We start from the raw sequence: 25027 nt of genomic DNA, 5'->3' as shown, positions 1-25027 counted from the left end.
CTCCCACTTTAGGTTCCTTTTCTGGGTTTGGGGTTATCAATAGGACTGGATATGTCAGGCATTGCCGTGGGCTGTCCTATTGTTATTACATGTTTGTCCTTGGGAGTAGGAATGTGTTATCATCCATGACACTCACTCTTGTATAGTGTGTTACTGTCCCTCCTGTAACTGCTTGGGATGGTACCTGATTGGCGGTATTCTGTGCAATATTTGGAGTTGGGTACTGTTTGGGCCGTCAATGTGTGGGGGCCCCCGATCTGCTGTGGGCCTGGATATTGTGGCTGTGCTGACTCTGGGGCATATCTCCCATAGGCTGGTCCCCTATATGATGAATCGTAAGTCAGATATTGATTTGCGGGGCGCACCTGGATGATATTGTCTTGGTTGCCTACTTTACAATCTCACGCTAGATGACCCACTTTACAGCATGTCCAGCATGCCCCTCCAAAGCTTGGTCTCAAACCTCCAAACCCACCTCCTCTCACCCTTTGGGAGTTGCTCTGTGCTCCTTGTACCTTATTTATTTATTTAATTTAATGTGCTATAGCTTTTTAACAAACAAAACACTTTTCACATAATTAAATAAAAAATGAACTAAACAAATGTAATTAATATTATCTCATACATACTTTCTACATATCAAATCGAAAAGAAACTTTACAAAACTACCATTTATTATTCCATAAATACGCTTAGTAATGATAATTACACAGCCACGGTAGTAATGATAATTACACAGCCACGGTAGTTATGGTTAAGTTTCTGTTTTCATAGAAAGAGCACTTTTTGGGCAGCCAATAACTCCACTCCCCCTGGACAAATCCTCACCAAAAGTTGTGGGGGGGGGGGGGGATCCAAAAACATATTTTTACCCATAGACTGAACGGGGGAAAAGCTTTGCGCTCGCCTACAGGTCAAACCGTTGGACGTATTTTCACCAAAATTGTGGCAGGGGCAGGGGCTTGGTCCCGAAAGCGTACTTTTGTAAATTTGGTGACAATCCATCCAGTAGTTTCCTTTAAAAGGACAAAAAAATATGTCTCAAAACATTAGTGATATCTATGTCTCCTCCGCGGTCACACTTCCCTGTTCGCTCCGCGGACAAGATACCGATTGGCCAGGGGGGTGGCGTCATGACCGCGGACACACAACGTCTTTGCCGATTGGCTGCAGTGAGCCGTGATGTGCGTCAGAATGTGTGGATGCGCCCGACATCTGGGATCCGAAGACAGTGCGGTCGCCACGAGAGGCGAAATGCTGTTTCGGAAACTGTTTTGCTCTCCTACAGTGCGTGGGAAAGTTCACAGAGTAAGAGATGGGTTAAATACTGTGCTTGTTTGGGTGGCAGGTGTTAATGATGTATTCACCATGCGAAATGCTGTTTTGAAAACTATTTTGATGTCCTACTGTGCTGGGGAAGGTTCAGAGAGTAAGAGATGGGTGAAATAATGTACTTGTTTGGGCGGCAGGTGTTAATGATGTATTCTCTATGGTCGCTTTGTTTGAGATGCTTGTACGTGCAGAAAATGAGGGGTCTAATAAGGGTAGTATTTCAGTCCGTACAGGCACCTTGAAACTGTTATTAGGTCACGCGTGGTGTTAGCAAACATTGAAATTGAGTAAATGTCGTTATTACATTATTTTTTCCTATGAAGAAATTCTAGGAATGAAAGGGTAGAAAAAAATAGCAATTGATAAGGTTATGTTTTAAAAAGTTTGTAAGGGACATGCAATATCAGTCCACGAAGATTCTTCTATGCAAATACATTGGTGTTTGACTTGCAGAAAAAGAATGGAGGCAATAAATATTATGTAAGTTTACTTTTTCCCCACTCTACAGCGAACCGCGCTTCATTTTTACATTACCGAAAATTTAATTGTGCCAATATAACTGACGTATTATGTTTCTGTGCTGTTATTTTTTTCCTGTAATATTGCTGAGTGCACAGGTTCCGCATTTGTAGGGTGACTACACTCATCCTTTTTTAGCATTAATATTTCTTGTTTGCAACGTTATGTCTGTGCACATAGCTTTGTGCATCACTTTGCACGTTCTTTTGGTCTTGTTTTAAATCACGAGACATACTTTTTTTTTTCTATTCATTTTGCTTTCATAACTGCACTATCGTCTTCCTGTGTAGTTGCCATTTCTTTGCCTTATTACGGCACATGCAGAATCTCAGCATTTGTAGACTGTTACTATAGTTACACATGGTCATTAGTCACATTTCACTAAAATGTCATGTTTGACCACTTACATTTGTGTATTACTTTGCACAATTTTTTTGTGTGTTTTTTAAAATTTGTTGGTAGAGGTTGGTTACTGACACGTATTTTCTGTTACGTGTCCCGCCCAGGTACATCTTGCCGTATTGTCTGTGCCATGGTTTCCAGTTGCCGAGTGAGGGTTTTTTCGGACGGCAAATACAACTGCTTGTGAGCGGTTGCCTGTCCATAACAAATATGTGGGATGATACTCTAAGCCCGCTTTGTCCGCACGCTGTCGGAGCAACATCACATCATTTATGGTGCTGTAGGCTCAAGGTTATGGCGCCTTCTTGGAAATCACTGTGGAAACAAAGCGGCTGCTATAACCAAGAACCCATAATTTTTGTATGGGCAAAAAAACAACTTTTTCCTCATCTTTAACATTTGCAATGCCTCCTTTGGAACCATTTTTATCATTGCATTGAAAATGGGACTACTCCGATGGTCTCTGACAGTTTGTTGTTAAATAAACCTACTCACATTTTCTTTTACAATCCAGTCTATTATTTCCAAATGTAAGATATTAGGTTGTACGTCGCTGTATGTTTATTTACAAGTTCTGTGTTACGTCACGTACTTGTGCTTTTTGAAGCCTACCATGGAAAGGGAAGAGGGACTATGTATGAAATAACTGCCTTCCCTTTCTATTGTGGCCATCTTGAAAAAGGGTTTTCTTTTGTAATCCGACCCGCCAAAGCCGCCCCGGATTATAACCAGTAATTCTCCTTTTTAGTAGCACACGTTACTGCTTTGCAAATTTAGACTATTACTGGCAAAGATTATTGTGTCTATGTATTTTACTAAGAAATATGCAATACTTGGAGTGTATGCAATTTTTTTTAAAAACATTTATTTACACTGTGAAAGGTCGCTATTAACACAATGGGCCTCATTACATGGATGGCGCTAAGAGATTACCGGCACCGGTAAGGGCACCGGTGCCGGTAATCCCTTAGCGCCATACTACGAGGTCCCTCAGCGGGTCCCGTCCTTAACGTGTGGCCAGACCACACGTTAAGGAAGGGACCCGCTGAGGGACTTTAGGGCAAATAACGGTATCGCTAATAGTGGTACCGTTATTTGCTCCTTCACGATTCCCATTGAGCCCTATGGGGGCTCAAATGGGAATGAGGAAGGGCCTTGGTGAATGGGGAATTACTGCCCGCCAATCTTGGAATGGGGCGGTAATTCCCCCATTCACCAAGGCGGACTTGGTAAAATAATGGCGGCAACCATGACGCTAATAGCGCCATGGTTACCGCCTTCCGTGTAATGAGGCCCAATATCTACTTTGTTTACGGGTGGCTTTATTTTTTCGTACGGCAGGTAATAAGGCATTTACGAACGCAATGAGCAAAGAGGCAACAAACGGCAATATGGGTCGGTAGATGTATGGCGACAAATTTTGTGCGTTTTTTTGCAAGGTAGCGGCACTGTTTCTCATGCTTCTTCATTACAGCAATGCTGCTGTTTCTTGGGGAGGAAGGGTGCCTTTAGCTGATGTCATTTTCAAAAAAGTACAACTTTTGCTAAAGTTATATAATGTGTAGTGCATTGGTAATCGCTGCATACCAATACGTGTTGGCGTTGTTTAAGGGAAATGCTGAAGGTGGACGTTCCTACATCAATATAAAATCAATTTCCATACTGTCCATGAGGCATACATCTTACTCTTAAGTGTGTACGTCAGCATATTGTCATGTAGCATTCTTTGCAAGGTGTATACTATTTAGAAAAATACCCTTGCTAAAGGGACGCTATGGTTACGTTGCCCTAGTGAAAATCTGCGACATTGAGTAGAATTTTTTTTAATTAACAAGACGTTATACATAAAATGACCTACTAAAAACCCGTAAAATTCACTCATGTCATGTCATCTTTGATGTCCTGGGTGTTAGACTTTGCAAAGCACATAGGTGGCACGAGTTATGGTTGCTTAGCTTACCATGACTAGCGAATGTCAAGGGTGTTTTGGTTTTACTCTGAACCATAACGTCCCTTTAACAACTTTTTTTACTGAATATACATATATATATATATATATATATATATATATATATATATATATATATATATATATATATATATATATATGGCAGTGAACAAAAACAAAGGGGCTACACATGTGATATCATCAGTGATGTCATCAATGACATTTGTGATACCATCTTTCATGTCCTGGGTTTTAGTGCTAGCAGTGCACAGAGGTGCGGGCAGGTATGTGTGCTGAGCCAACCATAACTGGCAAATTTCAGGTGTTTTTCGGTTTTAATTTGAACCATAATGGCACATTTGTAAAGTGTTTTTAGTGAATTGCACAGGTTTTTAGTAGTGCAACTTAACCATAACGTCCCCTTAACAAAGTTTTTTTGAGTGAACAAGTATATAAAAACAGAAGCAAATTAAGATTTCAGATGTAATATAGATGAAATTACCACTCTTTACAGGCATTATACCTTCATTTTATCATCAGTTTACGTTTGCAATATTGTGACTTTCCATGATTAATCAGTCACTTTAAGATATTTTCTGCAGATTGCATTATTTCAGGCATGAATTATCAAGAGATCTATCTCCTTCACACAACTCTTCCATACCCTATATAATGCTAGCTGCAGGCCCCAACTAGCTGAATGTATGCATGTGTACCAAAACTCGAGATCTTTAATATGATCTACATTATGGACAAATATTCCATAGTGCTTTATATAATTATCAACAAGCTGCGGGCATTCCATTAGAACATGTTTAGCTGATTTGCTGATCTTTCCATTCTTGCACATTCTGCAAAAGGGTTCTTCCTTAGGAATCTAGCTTTCCACTCCTCTTCTAGCAAGTATCCCTCCAATGTTTCTTCTGTCATTTTCCACATTACCTGCCCTTCGTTTCGGAGGCTCCTCATCCTGTCGCCCTTAACTGGCATTTGTAACCGTTGCACCTTCCGTACTCACCTTTGCTAAATTTTTCTGCACTCATTTTGCTTCACCATGTTGTGCTTGTTCTTCTTTCTATCTCTCCTTCTCGAGCTTGTACTTTCAATAATGTTCTATGTCCGCTTGGATTTCTCCCTGTGTTGTAGCTTCAGTGTCTACTATCTTATCTAGCTCTGTTTGTACTTCTTGTGATGAATCCTTCGGATACATCACTAAAGCCCTGCCTAAAGTCTCCTCACAGAAGGACAGGAAATGGCAGGCGCTTCCTGATCCTGACCTTGGGGGTGGTGTATTGCGGGAGGACCACGTGGGAGGAGACAAGGCCCAGGGTAGTGAGGAGATCCCATGGGATAAGACACAGGGCCTCATTACACGGATGGCGGAGAACCATGGCGCTGTTAGCGCCATGGTTCATGCCGGTAAAATACTGGCACCGCCTTGGTGGAAAGGGGAATTACCGCCCCATTCCAAGGTTGGCGGGGCGGTAATTCCCCCTTCCACCATTGCCCTTCCCCATTCCCATTTTTGCTCCATAGGGCTCTATGGGAATGGGGAAGGCGCTAATTACGGTACCACAAATTGTCGTACCGTAATTAGCTCCCTGGTCCCTTTGTGGGTTGGGTTTTTAACACCTGCAAAAAGCAGGCGTTAAATTCCCCAACCCGCAAAGGGACCTCGTAGTAAGGCGGTAAGGATTTACCGGTACCGGTAAAATACCGGTGCCAGTAAACCCTTACCGCCATCCGTGTAATGAGGCCCACAGTATTTGTCGTTAAAAGGGAAGAACCTTTTTCAGGTACCAAGGTATGTAATGACTTATTGTCATTATGATGTATCTGAAACACACTTCAAGCCTTTTTATGCGGTTAAAGCTGGTGTGAAATCTTTAAACAATCTATGGAAAGAAAACTCATTTGTGGTCTCTAAGGTTAAAAATCCCCCTTACTCCGAGAGGTACAGTGTGAGGAAATCTATAAACAATAGTTTAGAAAAATAGTTTTCTCCTTTTAATGTAAAATCGTGTAACTTTTCCTTAAATGCATTTTAGAGGAATATGAAATAACTCGGGTGAGAAAGATGGAGAGTTGAAGCGAAGCTTTATTCATGGACAAACCCCAGCACCCAGCAAGTCTCTCCCCCAGCCAAAAACGGTCTGGGATGTGGCACCTTGGATGTAGATAAACAGTCCATAGTTCCATTACAACACTTCTTCCTCCCATACAGGAATAAAACAACCACAAGATAACACAACATAATATCATGGACACTACATAATATAATGAACACAAAACCCTAATCACACCCCCACACAGCACGCACAACACACACACATACACAAACAACACACACACACACTGATCACAAACACCCACACATACACCACACACACACAAACACTCCCAACCCTAACACATCAGGAAAATAATCAACCACACACAACTCCGCTCTAAGAACACCTCATAACATAATCCTTGAACTTGACGGGAGGCACCCTAATTCTTGTGGGAGGATCACCAATCCCTTCCGCCCCTCTCACATCACCATCTCCATCACCTGTAGAAGGAACCTCATCCATTATATCTGGCAAGACAGAGACACAATCCATAACAGTCCCCTCATGCCCTCCTTCGTCACCACCAAAACTTCCAGCACTACGCCCATCTGTCCTTCCACCACCCGCACCAGGAACATCAAAAACATTGCCTATGTCAAAAGGAGTCACAGGGCTGTTGTCAACCCCCTTTTACAACACCACTACCCTCCTGTTGCTCCACCTGGAACCATCATCCAATACCACATACCCTCCACCCACCTTCACCTCAATGCGGGGATCCATATACACACTGGCACCCTTCGTCACAAACCTGGGACTTCTCACACACAAGGTCACCCACAGAAACCACAAGAGGCTTCCTTACCAGGTTCCTCTCACTTGCCCTCTCCTGTCACAATTGCACCCATGTCCACTTCAGAGCGAATTCCACCTCCCAAAGTAGCAACTCTCAACGTTGAACCAGGTTTCCTGCCCCTCATGAGTTCAAAAGGAGAACAACCCATAACTACCAAAGGTGTGTGACTATAAGCTGACAACACTTCTGATAATCCAACACAAACCATTTAAAACCACTAATTGTATTGCACCCTTAATGAACGGATTCATTATTTCCACTAAACCATTAGCGGAAGGATTATACAGGGCTGTCTTGTGATATCGTATTCCTAACTCCTTCATGAAATCTTGCATGTAACCCGCTACAAATTATACACTGTTATCCATTACTATGCTGGCCGGTACTCTTTCCCTGTCAAATACTTTGCTAAGAAGTAATACCACTTTCCTGGCTGTGACTGTCTCCAATTCGGTGGCCTCCAGCCAATGTGAGGTGTAATCAACCAACACGACAATTCATCTTCGACCACCACCCAGAACATCCATGGGTCCCATGATGTCCACCGCATCCTTGGACCACACATCCTCAGGAATCTCCACTGGGTACACAGGCTGTGCCCTAGGTACCTGGATTTTGTCACTCACAGCACATGCAATGCAATCCTTCACCACCTTTTCCACCTCTTCGTCCATCCCAGGCAACCAGTACGACTCTCTTAACCTTCTCTTCAGCAACGACCTACCTAAATGTCCCTCATGTGCCAAATTAACTAACCTGGACTTTAAACTGCATGGAGGAATTAACCTCTGTCCTCTTGTAACGCCCCATGGGCCTTCCGATAACTCGTGCCATACATACTCTTTCCTTGAACTCTGTCACATAACTCTGACGCTCTGCCCTTGAGACCCTCTCTGATCATTGTTAAAACAGGATCAATGGCACACTCCCTGACACACTCATCTTTGTCCACTGCAGGGAACATGCTGGCAACCTGTGTACCTTCTTCCCAAATGTCATCCACACCCTTACTCTCGCTGCACGGACTAGGCAATCGTGAGTAACAATCTGCCACTGCATTTTTGGCAACTGGAATGTACTCCACTCTGAAGTTGAACATTAGGTCAGCCATCCACTCATCCACTTGGCCATCCTAGGCTAAACAGAAAACAACCCCTTTGTCATTAGCACATACATGAGGGCTTGTGGTCCCTGTGTATTATATAAGGAACACCCCACAGGAACATACTAAAATGCTTGGACATAGCGGCCAAAGCTTCCCTCTCTATTACAGCATATCATATCTCAGCATCCCTCAGCACTCAAGAAGCAAATGCTATGGGACGCCATGCTCCATTCTCCCACTGTTCCCGCACAGCACCCAAGCCCACATCACTAGCGCCAACCGTTAGCACAGTCTTGTTACTGGGACTGAATGACCCCAAGGATGGGACGGGATCCACATCACCCTTTAAATCATCAAACTCCCTCTGGCAACTCTCCATCCACTTTTTAAGCATAGCAAGGAATACACCTTACATAATATTAAGTCATCCCCAGAAATGATCTAAACTGCTCCTTATTAGTAGGAGCAGGCGTCTCTCTCATCACCCTAACCAACTCTCCTTTTGGGCATATTCCCTTCTCATCTAACGTGTGGCCCAAATACATTACACTTGTTACCCCGACATGACACTTAGACCATTTCACTGTTAATCCACTCTTTTTCAGCACTCACATCACCTCAATTACTCTGTCATCATGTTCCTTGCAATCCCTTACCCACACCAATATGTCATCTTGGAAATATTCTACACCAGGCAAACCACCAAAAAGGGTTTGTATAAGCCTTTGAAACACAGTGGATGGCAATACTAGTCTAAAAGGCATACAGCGGAAACGATATGCTCCAAAAGGCGTGACAAAGGATGTTAGTGCCCATGACTCCTCTTGTAGATCTATCTGGTGGTAAGTGGATGATAGATCAAATGTGGAGAAACATGTTGCTCTTCCCACAGATGCCAACACCTCATTGATATTGGGCAGAGGTCCAAGGTCAACCCATATATTCGCATTGAGTTCCCTCAAATCTACACACATCCTCATACTTCTGTCAGCTTTGCATGCCAACACCACTGGTGACAACCACTCAGAACACTCTCTTCAATTATACCAGCCTCCGTAAGCTTGGTGAGATTACTCTTTAATCAGTGCCTGGCCATCATGGGTACCCTCCTCACTTTGTGAACCTTTGATACGGCACTGTTCTTAAGGATGATTTTTTGTGAGAAACCCTTAAGCGTCTCCAAATTTTCCGAAAATATGGTGGGAAAAGCTTCTCTGAGATACCTTAACCACTCCATCGGTCGGTGTCCTTTCCCTGCCCTCAACACACAATACAGGCACTGGCTTCCCAGGGTGTGTCTCTATCTCCAGTGCTGCTTGTTCATCCCAACCCAAGACAGTATCTCCTTCATGAGCAACACAGAGCTTGTCCTAGATAGTGCGCCCCCTGAACTCAACCTTGGCCCAGTTGTACCCCAGCACCTTGATAGGTACACAACCGTATGCATACGGATTAATGTCAGACGGAATCAGGGAAGACATGTCCTTACCATAGCTTTTAACATATATTTCTGGGGTCATCATAGTGTACGGAGACCCTGAGTCTACACACATTTGTAGCTGCACTCCATTTACAGTCAGTATGGCCCAGGGCCCTTTCCTCTGTGCGCACTGCTCATGCTCAACAACACTCCTTCACGTGACCTACCACACACTGGGCCATGCACCCCGTCGCTGACATAACCAACCACACTATCTGAATTTCCATCTGGATCCAGCATCCTCACTGTCTGTCTGTTCTCAACAAGAGTCTTGCACATGCGAGCAAAGTGTCCCCTTCCCTTGCACTTCCTTCACTCTGTGTTTCCAGCTGGGCAGTCTCTGGCTCCTGTGGCATGCCCCCTCCAACCACACCTCCTGCATGTTTCTCATGTGGTAAATGTTCCCCTGTTGTCCCTAGTGTACAGGTTCTCTTCTCTGTCATTTTCCCATGTGTTGTGTCTTCCCTTGCACTCTCCAGTTCCTTTCTTGTTCATTACCGCATGTACTGTCTCACTCCTTTCAGTCACTTCCTGCACGCTTATCCACGACTCTTCGATAGCTCTTGCTATTTTAATTACTTTTTCAAGTGGGGGATCTTTCTCAATCCACAACCTCTCCCTCACCTTGGCATTGCTGGTCTTCATTATCACTTGGTCCTGTATGTACTCCTCCAAGATGGCAGTGAACTTGCAGGTGGAAATGAGTGTCTGCAACGCTATTACATATACATCTATGCCTTCCCCCGCCTTGAGCTCTGGAGAAGAAATGGTACCTCTCTTTTACCACGTTTGGTCTCTTACCAAAACGCTCAGCACAGTTTTGTATGCACTCACAGCAGCCTCCCCGTCCCCGGCACCAGGAACTCGTATGTGCTCACCAGCGAGGTCTCTGAATACACGTATCATCATCATCATACCTAGAGCCCCCTGCTGCCCTCATATAAACTTTGAAGGTGTCTATCCAGAGGTCCCAAGGGATGGGGGGTTTCCCTGGATTGGGTAAAAATGCCAGCGGGAGACAAGCGTTGCTTTGCTGCATTCTTGATGTGTGGTGCTTCCTTAGCTAGCCTCGGCTTGGGATGGTTCGCAGTTGAGGATGGCTTCTCCCGAAATGCTTGTTTGGCAAGGTGAGATTGCTCTATGTTGATTCTCCAAAATGTGCTGCAGCCTCTTAATGTGTTCTATTGTACACTTTGTTGGCAGTCGATTGTGCTGGATTATTGTTTTGCACCACTTAATAAGTCCTGTTGGTACACCTATTGGCCATTCCTATAGTCCCCACTGTCCTTCATGCCGCCTTATTTACTCTGTAGGTGGCTGCAATGCTGTGAGTTTAACTGCAGGTGCTGAAACACTCAGCTACATCTTCTGACGGTAATGCCAAGCTGCTCAGCTAATTAGCCCACTTCCCTCTGAAAACGAATACTCATTGGTTGCCAGGCAATAGCTGTGCGCGCGCACGGCCGCCCTCACTCTGGGCACACAAGGCACTGGTGCTCGTGGTGGAGGGGCCCTCCTCCTCCATAGGCCTCCACCCTGGCAACTCCCTTTTGGGCGGGGCTGTGCAGGGCTCCTCTGTGCTGTGCCTCCAGAACTCTCTGAACTTTGTCTCACCGATCCCTGCACGTTGCTTGTGCGCTGCTGCGCTTTGGGGGTTCTTCTACCTTCTCCCTCCATGTGTGTGCGGGGGGATCTTCCGTCACCTCCTTCCACACGCTCGCCGAATGAGCGCTGCAGCATTCGTACTGCTCGGGACACTCGGGCCGGTGTTCGCCACAAGCCGCTTCCCAATGAACATTTGCTGCACGCCAGATGGCAACGGACCTCCCATGCTGCTGGGTACACTTGGGGCCGCTGTTCACTGCAGGCCACTTTCCAAAAGAACTGGAGCTGCATGCGTTCCTTCCTTCTGCTGGGATTTGTCACTACCTTCCTTGTCACCAGTGAAATAACACGGGTGAGACAGATGGGGGGGTTGAAGCAGAGCTTTATTCATGGACAAACCCCAGCACCCAGCAGGTCTCTCCCCCAGCCAACAACTGTCTGGAATGCGGAACCTTGGACGTAGATAAACAGTCCAAGGTTCCATTACAACAGAATATATCTACCTTTAAAAATACAACGCTGACAAGAAAGCTGAATTCTTTTGGTTGGCACTACATGTCACTAATTCCCTAACTACTGGGACGAGGAAGAGGGCTCAAGAGCAATGTCATAGAAGTAGTCAGCTTGTTAAACTTAATGACCCACACACAAGGGAAGCAAAGAGGCTTATAAGGCCCCCTCAGGTGGAAGCCATTAGATGGAGCTGTGCCTAGTGTAATCACTGCAGGAGCAGCAGTAGAAGGAGAGCATGTGTTGGCAATCCATGCAAAGGTTGGTGGAAAGAAGGAACACCACGACCTTGACCAAGCAAATTTCAGCTGCCTGTCCTGAGTGGGTCCTGATCCTGCTAAATCTAAAGTGCAGAGATTACACAGTGGAAAGCGTGAAGGAAGAAGGCTTTTCCCCATGTGAACGTGATTGCAGAGATTGTGCAGCAAGAAGCGTGCTGGAGACAGTGGCTGAAAATTGGTGTACATCCGAGGGTCCCAGGAGTGAGAAGAGCTCTGTAACTGTGTGGCAGGAACAAAGACATATTCACTGAAGAAGAATGTATGCCCAAATAAAGCCAGAAGCAGTTCAAGCCATTGTGCGAACAAAGGCCGGCAACGGTAACCAAGCAGATTCAATTCTGAAACAGATGAAAGACTAGTCGCGTATGCTTAAAAACGAGTTAAAGGTTAACCGAAAAGTCAATTATGAAGTAGTTGAAGATAATGTAACAGTGAAATGAAGTGACTGAACATTAATTAGTGTGCGTCTCAGGGAACAAGCATTGCCTGAGCAAAAAGTGAATCAAGCATTGCCTGAACCAAGAGTGAAACAAGCATTGTCTAAGCCAAGAGTGAAACAAGCGTTGCCTAAGCTAAGAGTGAAACAATTATTTCCTAAACTCAAGAGGGATTCGAGTATTGCCAAAGCCAAGCATTGTACAAGCATCACCTTAGCCAAAAGAGACTAACAACAGACATATAATTGGGCTTCTTTGGTGGACAGAAATTAAAGTGGTGAATGCAAGCTTGTAAAAAGGTGAAGCTTGCTGATTGTAATTGTTCCCCAACAAGTTGGTATAACTCACATTGCCAAAGCGATAAGGAAGAAAGGTAGAATTAGATCCTTAAGGGTGTTTTGGTTATTGATGTGTCACAAAGACAAGAGTGGCAAAGAGGCTGTCCTTTTGACAAAGTGAATGTTCAAAAGAAGAGTGACTTGCTTACTTGGAAGTGTTGAAGGACACTAAAGTGAATCTGGTCTCTTCTGAAAAATTGTTGTAAATCACTAAAGTGTAGATTGCTGAAGCTGTGGTAAATATTGATGTGGCAGAAATACAAACTAGCAAAGAGGTTGCCCTTCTGAAAGGTAAATGGTCAGAGGAAGAGTCTTGCCTACTCAAAGGTGTTGAGGAGCACGGCTATACATATTTTCTTTTCTGAAAAATTGATAAAAATTACCAAATTGCAAAACTGTTGAAACTGTAACATGTTTGGTTGTCAGTGGATTTTAAACTTCCTATTTGAAGCTGGAACACTATCGGGCAGGTGAGTAGAACCGCATGGTGAACCCTTGCAGAAGTTCACCTGGCATGAGAGATATCCAGGTAGAAGCAGAGGTTCTGTGAAGTTATCCTAACAAAGATATAAATGTGATTTAAGATACTATGAAAGATAATTGAGACGTACTAACAAGAAGCTCAATTACGTTAACCTTGTGTTTCTTTGAATCTGACAAGGGGCCTCATTACAACCCAGGCATTAAGGGTTTAACGGCGCCGTCGGCGCCGTTAACCCTTAACGCCTGATTACCATTTTAACGCCTGCTTTTAGCTTTTAGCAGCCGTTAAAATGCAAGGCGCTAAACCGCCTTAGTGCTAATTACGGCACCTTAATTTACGGTGCCGTAATTAGCGCCTTCCCCACTCCCATTATGCCCTATGGGGCAAAAATGGGAATGGGGAAGGGTAAATGGGGAATGGGGATTTACCGCCCCACTCACCTTGGAATGGGGCGGTAAATCCGCCATCCACCATGGCTTAAACAGAGTTTACACCATGGTGGTAAAGTTGGGAATTTACCGCCTGGGTTGTAATGAGGCCCAAGGAGTTGTGCTTCTTCTTTGACATTCATAAATTGTGGCAAAGCATCTTGACTCAGAACACCATTGATGCTATTTGATGAAGTGGAAATCATTATTCAAGGATGAAGATAAATCTTTATTTTGGTTGAAAATTGGCTAACAGAACCTTCTTTTGACAAAGTGAAGAATCCAAGAACTGAGTTGGAACTTTGTTGCATACCTGCATTTCCTTGCTTCTTTTTGTTGAACATTATAACTGAATCTAACTTGAAACCTTGGGAAAGTAATTTCACCCAGGTCTTAAAAAGAGAATGTGACTATACTAGACATACAATTGTTGATATTGTTGTGAATTGTCATATATATTTTTCTTTATTGAAGTGTCAGGGCCAGATATCCTTTGTTAGGGTGTTTCGTTTCGTTTTTGATAGGCAGGGAACTCCTTCTCAGGGTAGGGATAGTGAGGGGTTTGTTGAAAATAATTATTGTATAAAATGGCACGTTTTGACAAATCATCCAAAGGTTATCTGCCTCACATTTCTGACCCCTAACACTCTGCTGGAAGACCTGTGTGCAATACATCATAGAATATTGGTATGGTTTTGTCCCATGCTTCACTTGTTTCTTCCCTCCAAATCGCTTGAATCGAGTGAATATATAATGCTAGGTCCTCATCAGCTCGCATTGTGTGCGCCATGATTGATCCTATGTCACGTTTGTCTGGGTATGCCCTTCTCAAGGCATCCCACAAGGCTGTTAAATGGAGCCCCGTCATGTGTGTCATTCTCTAATCAGACTCCAGGGTACCCTGCTTTTCAAAAATGGTGTTTGTCTGTTCCCCTAATAAGCTGGTGAGTAAGCTTTTCATGTCCCCCACTGCTAATGTGACCGGCGATGTTTGCTTCCCAAGTACATATATCCACTTGCCCACTGCAAAATTTGAAAGCATCTTTATCAAATAGTTTTTGTCCATATGTGGCCAGGGCATGTATTGTGACCTCCCTCCTGTATTAATGGAAATTGGGTCACTTTCCTCCCATTGTTGTGCTTTTTAGGTCCTGTCCTCCCTCTTGCTAATGCTATTGTTGTAGAGCAGGGCCTAAGTCACTCCCCCCATGGAGTCTTCTCTCCTTGTTCTCCCTCTCTTCCCAGTCTTCCTCATCATCCTCTTGATCCTCATCACTTTCTGTAGCTTCTGAATCATAGTCAAAAGTCTGCCAAGTCTATCCTTGGTGCATCAGACTCCCCTAAATTTCCCTTCTGACAGTATGTCATCCGCTGTCTCTATTTTCACATCCTTAATCACTGCTCTGTTCATCTTTAACAATACGTCACCTGCTGTCCATGTATCAATATTAACCACGGGGCATGGTCCCTCTCAATCCCTCCTCTTCAACACTCCCTGTAATTCTTCCTCTATTTTTTTTATTGCAGCTTCTAGATCCCTATGCGCATTATTTTCTAGCTTTGTTTTGATAGGGTCCCTGTCTTTGGTGTTCCCTGTGACTTCCCGGGATGTCAATGATCCTGGGTCTGCTCTGAGTTTATACCAGGGATTTGTATATCACGCTGTTGGCTTTACTGGATAGGTTCCAGCTAAGTGTGTAAAATATCAGCTGCACGGGCACTGGAGCCTGTGCTGACTGTATATTCTTGTGACCTAAGGGAGGTGGCTGTCGACTGCATAGGTGTTACATCCTGTGTTATGCTTTTGCTGTCACTCAATAGTGTTGGGGCGCATGCTAGAACAGTTGTTTTCTCCTTGATTTCATCCCCCCTCTCTGACCCCCATCTACCTCATCATAGAGCTTCCTTCGCTCCAATATACTCTGCCCCCTTTTCAGATTTTTACCTTTCTAATTTGATAACAAATGCGTATACATGTGCTCAATGAAATTCTTATTGTGTGTACCTTCTGCTGGCCATTGTGTAAACATTTTCCCCTCGGTCCCTTCACACCATCGCTAATTGCATTTCATGATCTTATCCCTGTATGTCAGGACCTCCTTGCACATGTGTTCAATTTGGGGTAGACATATTTAGAGACAATTAATAGCGCAATACAATACTGATCAACGAGTGATTACCACAGTGAACAAAACACAACTTCAATTTGCTGTACGTCTTTGCACCAAATCAAAATTCAATATCTTTTTTCAACACAACCTTCCCCATACTCTACACCCACTCCAAGCTACCCTCACCTACAATCAAATGCACCTCTAAATATCTACACTTTTTACAAATTCAACACTTATAACATACTTTTATTTTTCCTCCTCTCATTCCCTTACCTGTGGAATGGCAGATTACAGTCCTTGCTAGTGTGGGACTTCCCACTCTTAGTTAAACAGCGCTGCCCCCTCTCCTCATCGAGAGATGTTAACAATTCAATAACCACAATTATTACTACTGTGACATCACTGCTTCCCTTCACAGAAGCCCTCTCCTATCTATCTATATATAAAAGTGAAAATGTTCCTTATACAATTCCACACTGTTTCACCAATCTGAATCAAATTGTGCATAATTGCCCATTTGGACCGTCCATAAATTACTGGCTACATGACATTGGGACACCCCACCTCATTCACTGGATTTCAGCACAAGTGACATATTTTTTGTGGATTTGAGGCTTGGCGAAGCATTGTTCCTTATACAATTCCACACCGTTTCACCAATCTGCACCACATTTGCATAGTTACCTGTTAGGAACCTCCAGACATTACTAGCTACAGACCCTTGGATGCATGCTTTCCAAGATATTTGCACCGCAACAAACTGCACCATGCCAGGGTGAGGCGACAGGTGGGCAGAGATCACAGTATGCAGTATGCAGCAGCACAGCAACTCTTGCTTCCCCAAAACGTCTGTTCTGGGGTATGTCAGCCAGCCACACGCACCCATTCTCAGTCCAGTTTACTTCCTGGTTCAAAGCACAATAAGTGATAAGCGAATCAGAACAGCGACCTGCAGGATCAGTGTTATCATGTCTGTCTACAGAACCTGTTCAGAGAACGGGTAATTCTGCTAGATTTTACTAAAAATCAAAACTCATACAAAGGTTTACACCATGTGGTTCACTCTTTCTGCACTCCGCTTCCATACATATACTCAGTCTTTCTGTCGCTGTTCTTGCATCGGGTACACTTCACTCTATGTGTCCTCCCGATGTCCTCCAAGGCCGTCGCTCCCTCAGGAAGGGTCTGCACACAGGCAGGCTGCACCACTGCCTTCAGCGATCAGGCAAGCCGATGGATCACTCTGGCCCTTGCTGGCCTCTTCTTGGTGCACACAGTGTCTGCTCCCTGTTGGCAGTCACTGCATACCCCGGGAATGCAGCAGAGGGGCTTCCAGCCGGAGAGCCTGCGATCACGAATCAGAGTCACAAACTGTAGCTGAGGACCAAAATCAATAATAACAATAATCCAATTGAGTCAATAAAGTGCACAGGAGAAAAAAATACATTTATTATATGCAATCAGCGGAACAATTGGAAAAATCTTTCAACGAACAATGTAAATGGTGGAGTTTTACAGTGAAGAGTGAAATGTCATCATAAACATTGTTTCAGAATAATTTGAGAATGTCGTACGCTGATTGGTCAATCATAATTACCCAGTAGGGGTATCTATACAATGCCTAGCCCTATTGGCCTATTCTATCCTTTGTGACCATTCTGTTAGTTATCTCATAATAATGACTTCATGGTTGTGCCATCTAATTTCTCAGGCTTGTGATTGGACAGTAAACATGTAATATTGTTGCATTCAATCCTTGGTGTTTCGTTGGTGGAGCTCCTTTGGCCATCCTGGGATGGGCCGCTTCGATCATTGTTGACCAATAATATTGTGAGTAATGAACAGTGTGGCAACAATTGGATTTTTCCCATCCTATTCTCATGAAAATTTTATCTTTGCACCATCTTACTTTTCTCACCCTTCAGGCTGTGTCAACTATCAGCATAATATTGTGACTTCTGATTGGAAAAATGTATATTCTCTTCTTTCTTTCTCATGTTTCATGTGCATGACCTTGTGTGCTGAGCTCCTAATCCCTTTGCACTGGACCGAGCACTTGTCAACTTTATATGTATTTTACCTCTTTATGAACGTGTTATATATTAGTTAAAATCAGTCCTGTAATTAACTGATGAGTCCTAATATGATGTACAACCTTTATTTCATCTTTTATTTTGGGTGGTCTTTCAACCTTTCTTAGTGCTTTATATTGAGCTCTTCCTGGGATGGAAGCTGACATTTCCACGGTATAGGTCTCTACTCTTGGGCGGATATTTTCTTACAGTGGGCAATGTGTCTCTACTGTTTAAATCAATCTGTCCTGTGCATGTCTTGCAGGTAGTGTTATTCTCACCAGGGCCAAGACCTTGTATTTCTTAGTTTTAAGAACATGGGCAGAGCTTCTGTTAGTTATACGTTTAGATTGCTGAATGTGTGAGACTGGATTGATCATTCTCCTTCGCAGCCAAACCCTATTTGGCATTCTACCACTTCCCCTTCCTGACCCTGCTGCCTGTAGCAACAATTATTTGTGTTATGTTTCTTTGTCTTTTCCTTGCGAAAGATGTTCACCTCACACTCCTAATCAAACTCTGCATGGCTTTACTGTTACGCTCACCTGGCTCCCACAGAGGCGTCGATCGGAACTGGACAGCTGCGGTCTCCACCAATGTGACGCTTAGGGCCGAGATGACTGACTGGACTGGCCCACCTAGCTTCGTTTGCTTGGGCCGTAGGAATATTCTTCTGCAAATGGAGAAAGGGAATTAACCACCCGTGGAGTTGGGCGTTAATCCCCCCACCCCCGCTGTTCTCCCCACAGATCACCTTTGATGTCCCCTCTTAAAGTCTCACCTGATTGTTTGAAAAGATGAGCTCTCCATCCTGCATTGAGCACAGGGGCGCGTTGATAACCAGTTGCTTCACTGGCTCGAAGGAATTGTTGAGTTCCAGAACAATATTGACTCCGAGATTCCCGGCAAGACGCCATAAGTATAAAGTTTGTAAGAGTTCAAATGCCTGACTTTCACTCTTGTCCGATTCCTTGCAGGTTGCAGCTTGACCCTAATGAAGAGTTCCTCGTGTCAACCGGTAGTATTCTGGTAAGGAGTTGTATTTCCCAACACAGTTCGATAAAATAATGTCAATATGTAACCTGTTGCTTTCTCCCTTATTCAGGCGCTGAGAGAAAGTATGAAGTCTTGGGGAATAATACCTCTGGCGGTAAAATCAGGTAAGTCTATTGTGGTGAGGAGGGTTCCCCTTGTTAGTTCCTTTGTTTCACCTTGCTGTCCTTTTGTTTCCCCTTAGGGGCCGGGGTTCGGCGAAGATGCAGTGGAAGCTGCGCCGACCCGAGAAGAGGAATAGTACCCCCGGTGGTAAAATCAGGTAAGTCTATGGGAGGGTAACTAATATTCCTCTGTGTATTCCCTTGGCTCACCTTGCTGTTCTTGTCTTCTCCTTAGGTGCCGGAGTGTGGCGGGAACATACAGGAGGATGCGGTGGAATGTGAAGATGCTGCGAAGGCTGGTGAGTTCAGCGTGGCGCTGCAGCATGTGAGGCGACGCGCCTAAAATAACTTCTTTCTTCCAGCTCGAAGGCGTGATGGATCGGGAATTCAGGTAAGGATTAAAGGTATTGCTCTTGTTCTAACCTTTTCTCCTTCTTTCTCCCTTTTTCTAGGAGCTCCAAACTCGAGGTGGGCGTGGCAGAGGGCTGGATGCAGACTTGCAGGCACGGTGAGCGTTACGCTGCTGGATGCAGAATAACGCGAAGCGTGTGCTGCTCTTCGGGCGTGGTTTAAATAGCCCCCAAAGTAGTCCCAGGTAAGTATTCCTCCCCAGCCCTGCCCGAGTAAAAAATAGTCCCTAAGTAAAGTAGTCCCTTCCAAGCCTCTTTTGGCTTGGAGCTCTTGCAGCATGGTCTGCATCAGGTAAGTTTGCAGCATGGTCTGCATCAGGTAAGTTTTAATCTATGAGCCTGGCACCTATGGCGCCAGGACTGACTCTCCATATGAGCATGGCGCCATAGGCACCAGGACTGGACCCAAATAGCCCCTAGCAGGGGTTGTTGGCCTTGCTTAGGATAACTTGATGCCTGCTTCCGGGGTTGCTGGACGTGGTCTGGGTCCCCGGGGTAGGCATCATGACATTTACACCGTGCTCGAGACTGCTGACCTTGCCAATGCATTCCTCCCGCATTGTCTTGAACTGACTCCCTTTTGCTGTGTAAAGCTATCTCTAAGGTGGCCAATGTATTGCCTTAAATCTTGAGACCTACCAAGTGTTGGGTACTTACAAAGTGTTAATATAAACCTATGTGTATGTGTATATTTATTTATGTATATCGTGTTACATACTCTATTCCTTAGTGTTGCTACTACACACTCATCCCTATGTTATTCTGTCATTGCCATTCTTCTCATGGCTTAAGGCCTACCTAAGAATGCATCTAGCTAAGCGTGTACATTTCACTAGCATCCACCAGTCTCATGTCTCAGAGAAATCTATCACTGCTGCTCATAAATTGTGTTCAGTGCCTACATCTATTAATTCTTGCTGACTTTGTTACCTATCGCACTCCCTATTTCTTGGGCCTATCCGCTTGCACCTATATCTAAGTACGTGTATCAAGTTTCCCTTTGGTGCACAATTGCTGGTGACTCGTGTCTACTGTCTTTCTGTGCATCTAAACCTGAACTACATGTGTATGTGTCTTTTTCATTTTATCTATCAGTGAAAGGAATGACAGTGAACGGCTTGCGGTCTGGACCCTGGGCCTTTGATGTGTGTTCTGCTTGTGGTTCTTGGGTTTTCTTAGTTTGCATTTCCTCTCACGTGTGGGATGTAGGACGTTCCTCCCAACATAGTGTTGTGTTTTTAATATGTTTTTAACACAATGGTCTTGGACTACGGGTGCAGTTCGCAAACCAAACATGGCGTCTGTTTCAAAGATTTTGAAGCACCTCATGTTTTTATTTGAACAATCAATGGCCGCGTCCGATGTTCGTGAACATTATGCAGCTCTCTGATTGGCTCATAGGCATCAGGTGACACTGAACCAGGAAGTGGGTCCACGGACCGGACTGAGAAATCACTAATTTGTTTACCTTCATGTTTCCCATTTTTTTAAAATCTACTGGACGGATTAACACCAAATTTGCAAAAGCACAATTTCGGGACCAGCTGCTGCTCCTCGTGCAAGTTTGGTGCAATTCTGTCCAGCGCTTTGGGCTGTAGATGCAAGCAAAACAGTTTTCCATTCATCACAATACGGATTGAAAACGTTTTGGGACCCCATATAATTCCCCCCCAAGCTTGACAAAATTCATCAAACGGCGCCAAAGTTAGGAGCCACTCAAAAACAACTCTTCCAATGGGTTGAGCAACTTAACCATAACTTCAGGTTCGCTATTGCAAAGCTTGTAATATGGTCCAGCTGCTAATCAGCTGTCTTTTCCCATGCAAAGTAGAATCTCACTCTTGGTGACCCTGGATTTTTTACTCTTCTCACCGTTCCTCCACGTGAATGTGTTCTTATGTTGCTCAAGGATGTCCTGAGCCCTTTGTAAAAAGTCCACATATAAAATCCATGTGTGCCAATGTAATACACTTCAAATTGTGCACAAACTATTTTTGGGTGAGCAACCAATAGGGGAATTCCCTTTCTAGATGATTTGGCCAGAAGACTGGCTATATCAGTATCACTTGGTGGACAAACATTTCACCAGTAGCCAGACATACTTTTGCAAGGGATACATAGAGATCTTCAAAATATGGAAATATATTATGTCACAGAAGAGCCTTTTGGGAGCCCCACTTATGTGAGAAACAGAAACCTGTAATGATAGCAGTGATAATGCGAGCCACCTAGTATGATGGTTACAGTAAATACATGTGGTATATGGTAGTTTAAAAGTGAATGGTATTTAAAAGTGTTTGATATTTAAAAAGCCATCCTCTGCTTCTGCCTTCGCTCCTCCTCTCCCCTGCTGATCTGTTCTGTCCCAGCATTGTGAACCTGGTTACCCTCTGACATACGGTCCCCGGTACCTGCTCACCCTGCAACCACCTGCACTGCCACCTTGCGATCCCTTGCACTATGGTCTGTATCTGTAACCCTACAGTCCCCCTTTTTTTCTGCACTGTTTAGACCCACCCTGTCTGTTACCTTAAACTGAGCACTTGCCGGCTGCACTACCACTGTGGCTTTTTATTTTTTATTTATTTATGTATTATTTATTTGTATTACTCTGCTCAGCACTTTACACTTCCCCCCTCCCATGCCCATGCACTTTTCCCCTTTCCCTCTCCCAATGACTTGCACGGTCTGAATGTCACTGGGCCTAGTAAGACCGTTGTTTTTTTCTCCCTTGTTCCTCTCCCTCACCTCATCGCACTCTGAAACACTTGTGTACGAGCGCGTTACAAATAAAATATCAATATCAGTGTGTGGTATTGTAGAAATCTTGCACCTGTGCAATTGAAATTAGCACAAGAGCGCTAATAGTCCAAGTGTAAAAAGCATATACTTTCTTACCATTGGTCTAAACCTGTATTTGTCCTAGTAATAATTGTTATTTGCACTTGCCCCTGTGAGAAGGTTCTGTAATATGGTCCTAGATGTGTATTCTGTCACTTCCATACTTATAAAGTGTGCTTTAAGTGGTAATTACAGTGAGGCATTGCCTGTTAACTCTGGCGGGAGCAGCCAGAGAAGCATTACCACATGGTAGCCATTGAGAAAACGGAATAGCCCGCCTTCATTGGAGAAGGAAGGGGCAGGGAGACACTTGTGTTTAAATGGGTGGACAAATGGACACTGGAGACCATGGTATGGATGGTGCATTTATCACATTTGTCTCTGTTCAACAAAAATTACAACCATCCATATGATGCTATGGAGTCACAAAGCAATGCAGAGCGTAGTGCTAGCACGAAGACAACAACACAACAGGGACTGTTTAATTCATAGATGTCCAGAACCCAGAAAAGTAGCATTCCGAGGAAACTGTATAGTATAAATTAATTCACACTTGCCATCTGCAAAGTCTATGTTTCATATTCGTACATTACACTTAATCACAGGTTCATCTCCTGCCAACCTATCATTATATGAAGGGGGAGGTTTTTGCTTCTGAAAAGGGGAGGACGTGTCAAGGGAAAAACACCAGGAATGAATGCCTAGGCACCGACTAGGGAGATGATCACCTTGGAATATAAGCTCTCTCCTGGATGCTGTCCATAACATATTCCGGCAACTGAAGAATGCACCTCCACCCCTGGTTTCAGAATCTGTACAAATAAGAGTGGTGATGTGACCTGTATTGAACCACTACTCAGCAAACTGCACTAAGGGCTAAACAGCACGAAAAGGTAAGGTGTCCTGCAACATCTCAGGGCAGATCACCATGTCCTATTTTTTCCAAATCTTCAAAGGTTTGCAAGAATCTGTGAGGACGCGCTAGATTCCATGAATGGTGAGAGAGTAGTGCTTGCAGGATCTCATGCATTAGTCTGAATGACCCTACCATTACATTGTGACACAGAGGGAAAAAACAGCTTGCACCAGCTAGTAAACTTAGAGTAATATTCTCACATGAAATGGAATTTACTAGCTAACATGTACAACCAGTTTGCGTTCACACTATTCATGCTTCAGACCACAGTCAGATTCCAATTTGCCTCCTTTTGTTTGCCTCTGTGCCACCATGGTAAATTGAAAATGATGTGCACATGATGATGCCAGATGTTATAGTAATGTTGAATAATAAACCAATCTTGCAGTGAAGGAGGAGAGAATAAGGCAATTTGGCAATGGGGGAAGGTGACACTGATTTAACAGTCAAGGCTGCACACTCAAATAATTAGTAGTGTGAATTGAATTCAACATACCCGAACATTTTCTTCATAGCATTGATCCGAAGAATTGAAGTCATTTACTCAATGTCCTTTGCCTTCTCTTTCAATGTAACAACATATATCGGTCTGAACTTCATAGTATTTACATTTTCTTCAAAGGCGTTTTTCCCTGATGGACAACAAAGGTCTGTGTAATTCCATCTGTTGCTTTGCAGGCAATGCATTCTAGGGTGTATATGTATCAGTTATTCAGGGTTACGTGAGACACAATCCCTCCAAACTATTCTGTGCTCATTAATTTAACATGGAGTACTTAGAAATAAAATATGTTTTAACACAGAGTTGATAATGGGGAACTGGGACTGGCGACAGCTATACCAATTGAGATTTAGCATTTTTGATAACCATAGACAGAAAAGAAGAAGTGAGTCTGGGTAAACCACAGACATTTGAAAAACATATCCTCAAGTCTGCGGTGATGAAGGAGAGCAAATTGAAGTTGAGTGGAACCCTATCTCTAGAAGCCAGAAAATAGGGGCATTCTTTGTAGAGGTCAAAACAATGAAGAGCAGTCACTTACATCATGCAGTAGGTTCTGAATGTTTCCTTTCCCCTAATAGGAAGAAGGCCACGGCCAATAGTACCAGCCCGACATGATCTACTTCCTCCTCAAAGTCTGCATTAACATGCGTGGCATCATTTTCCACTCTTGAGATTTTATAGTGTTTTTATTTGGGAGTTTTCATCTGTGAGTACTAAAGTAATTGTGTAATGGCCTTACAAGAGGAAGATTATTTTGGCACGACATAGTTGATGGAAATCAACTACCTTAAATGAGCAGGGGTTTTGGATCAATGTCATTTCCTACATCCAATTTCCTCGAATTTCGTTTCCCCAAATGTATTTTACCTCAATTAACAGCAGAACATTTGAGGGAGACCTCCCCATTTTCCACAATCCCCCACTTTCTAAATACCTAACCCATACTCCCATCTGCGTTTTCGCAGTAAAACAATTGTGGGGAGACGCGATTAGAGGACATGGGACCCCACATTTTGGAATTAACGCGTTTTCTGTCCTGAGTGGTATTGCGCTCACTGCCGGGCATGGGATACATGCAGTGTCATGAGATCCTACCTCCAGTTACAGGGAGACCCTCGAGAGTGGAATGGGAATGGGAATAATAACAATAACAGCAGATCCTAATGAAAGTACTTGATAAGTCAGATTTTGCCTCCACGAACAAAGGGTACTAAGTGGCATTGGGCATTCCGA

Source organism: Ambystoma mexicanum, chromosome 2q, assembly GCF_040938575.1.
Source record: "Ambystoma mexicanum isolate Mex_15411 chromosome 2q, UKY_AmexF1_1, whole genome shotgun sequence".
In the NCBI taxonomy this organism is placed as follows: domain Eukaryota; kingdom Metazoa; phylum Chordata; class Amphibia; order Caudata; family Ambystomatidae; genus Ambystoma; species Ambystoma mexicanum.
This window is presented reverse-complemented; position numbering follows the sequence as displayed.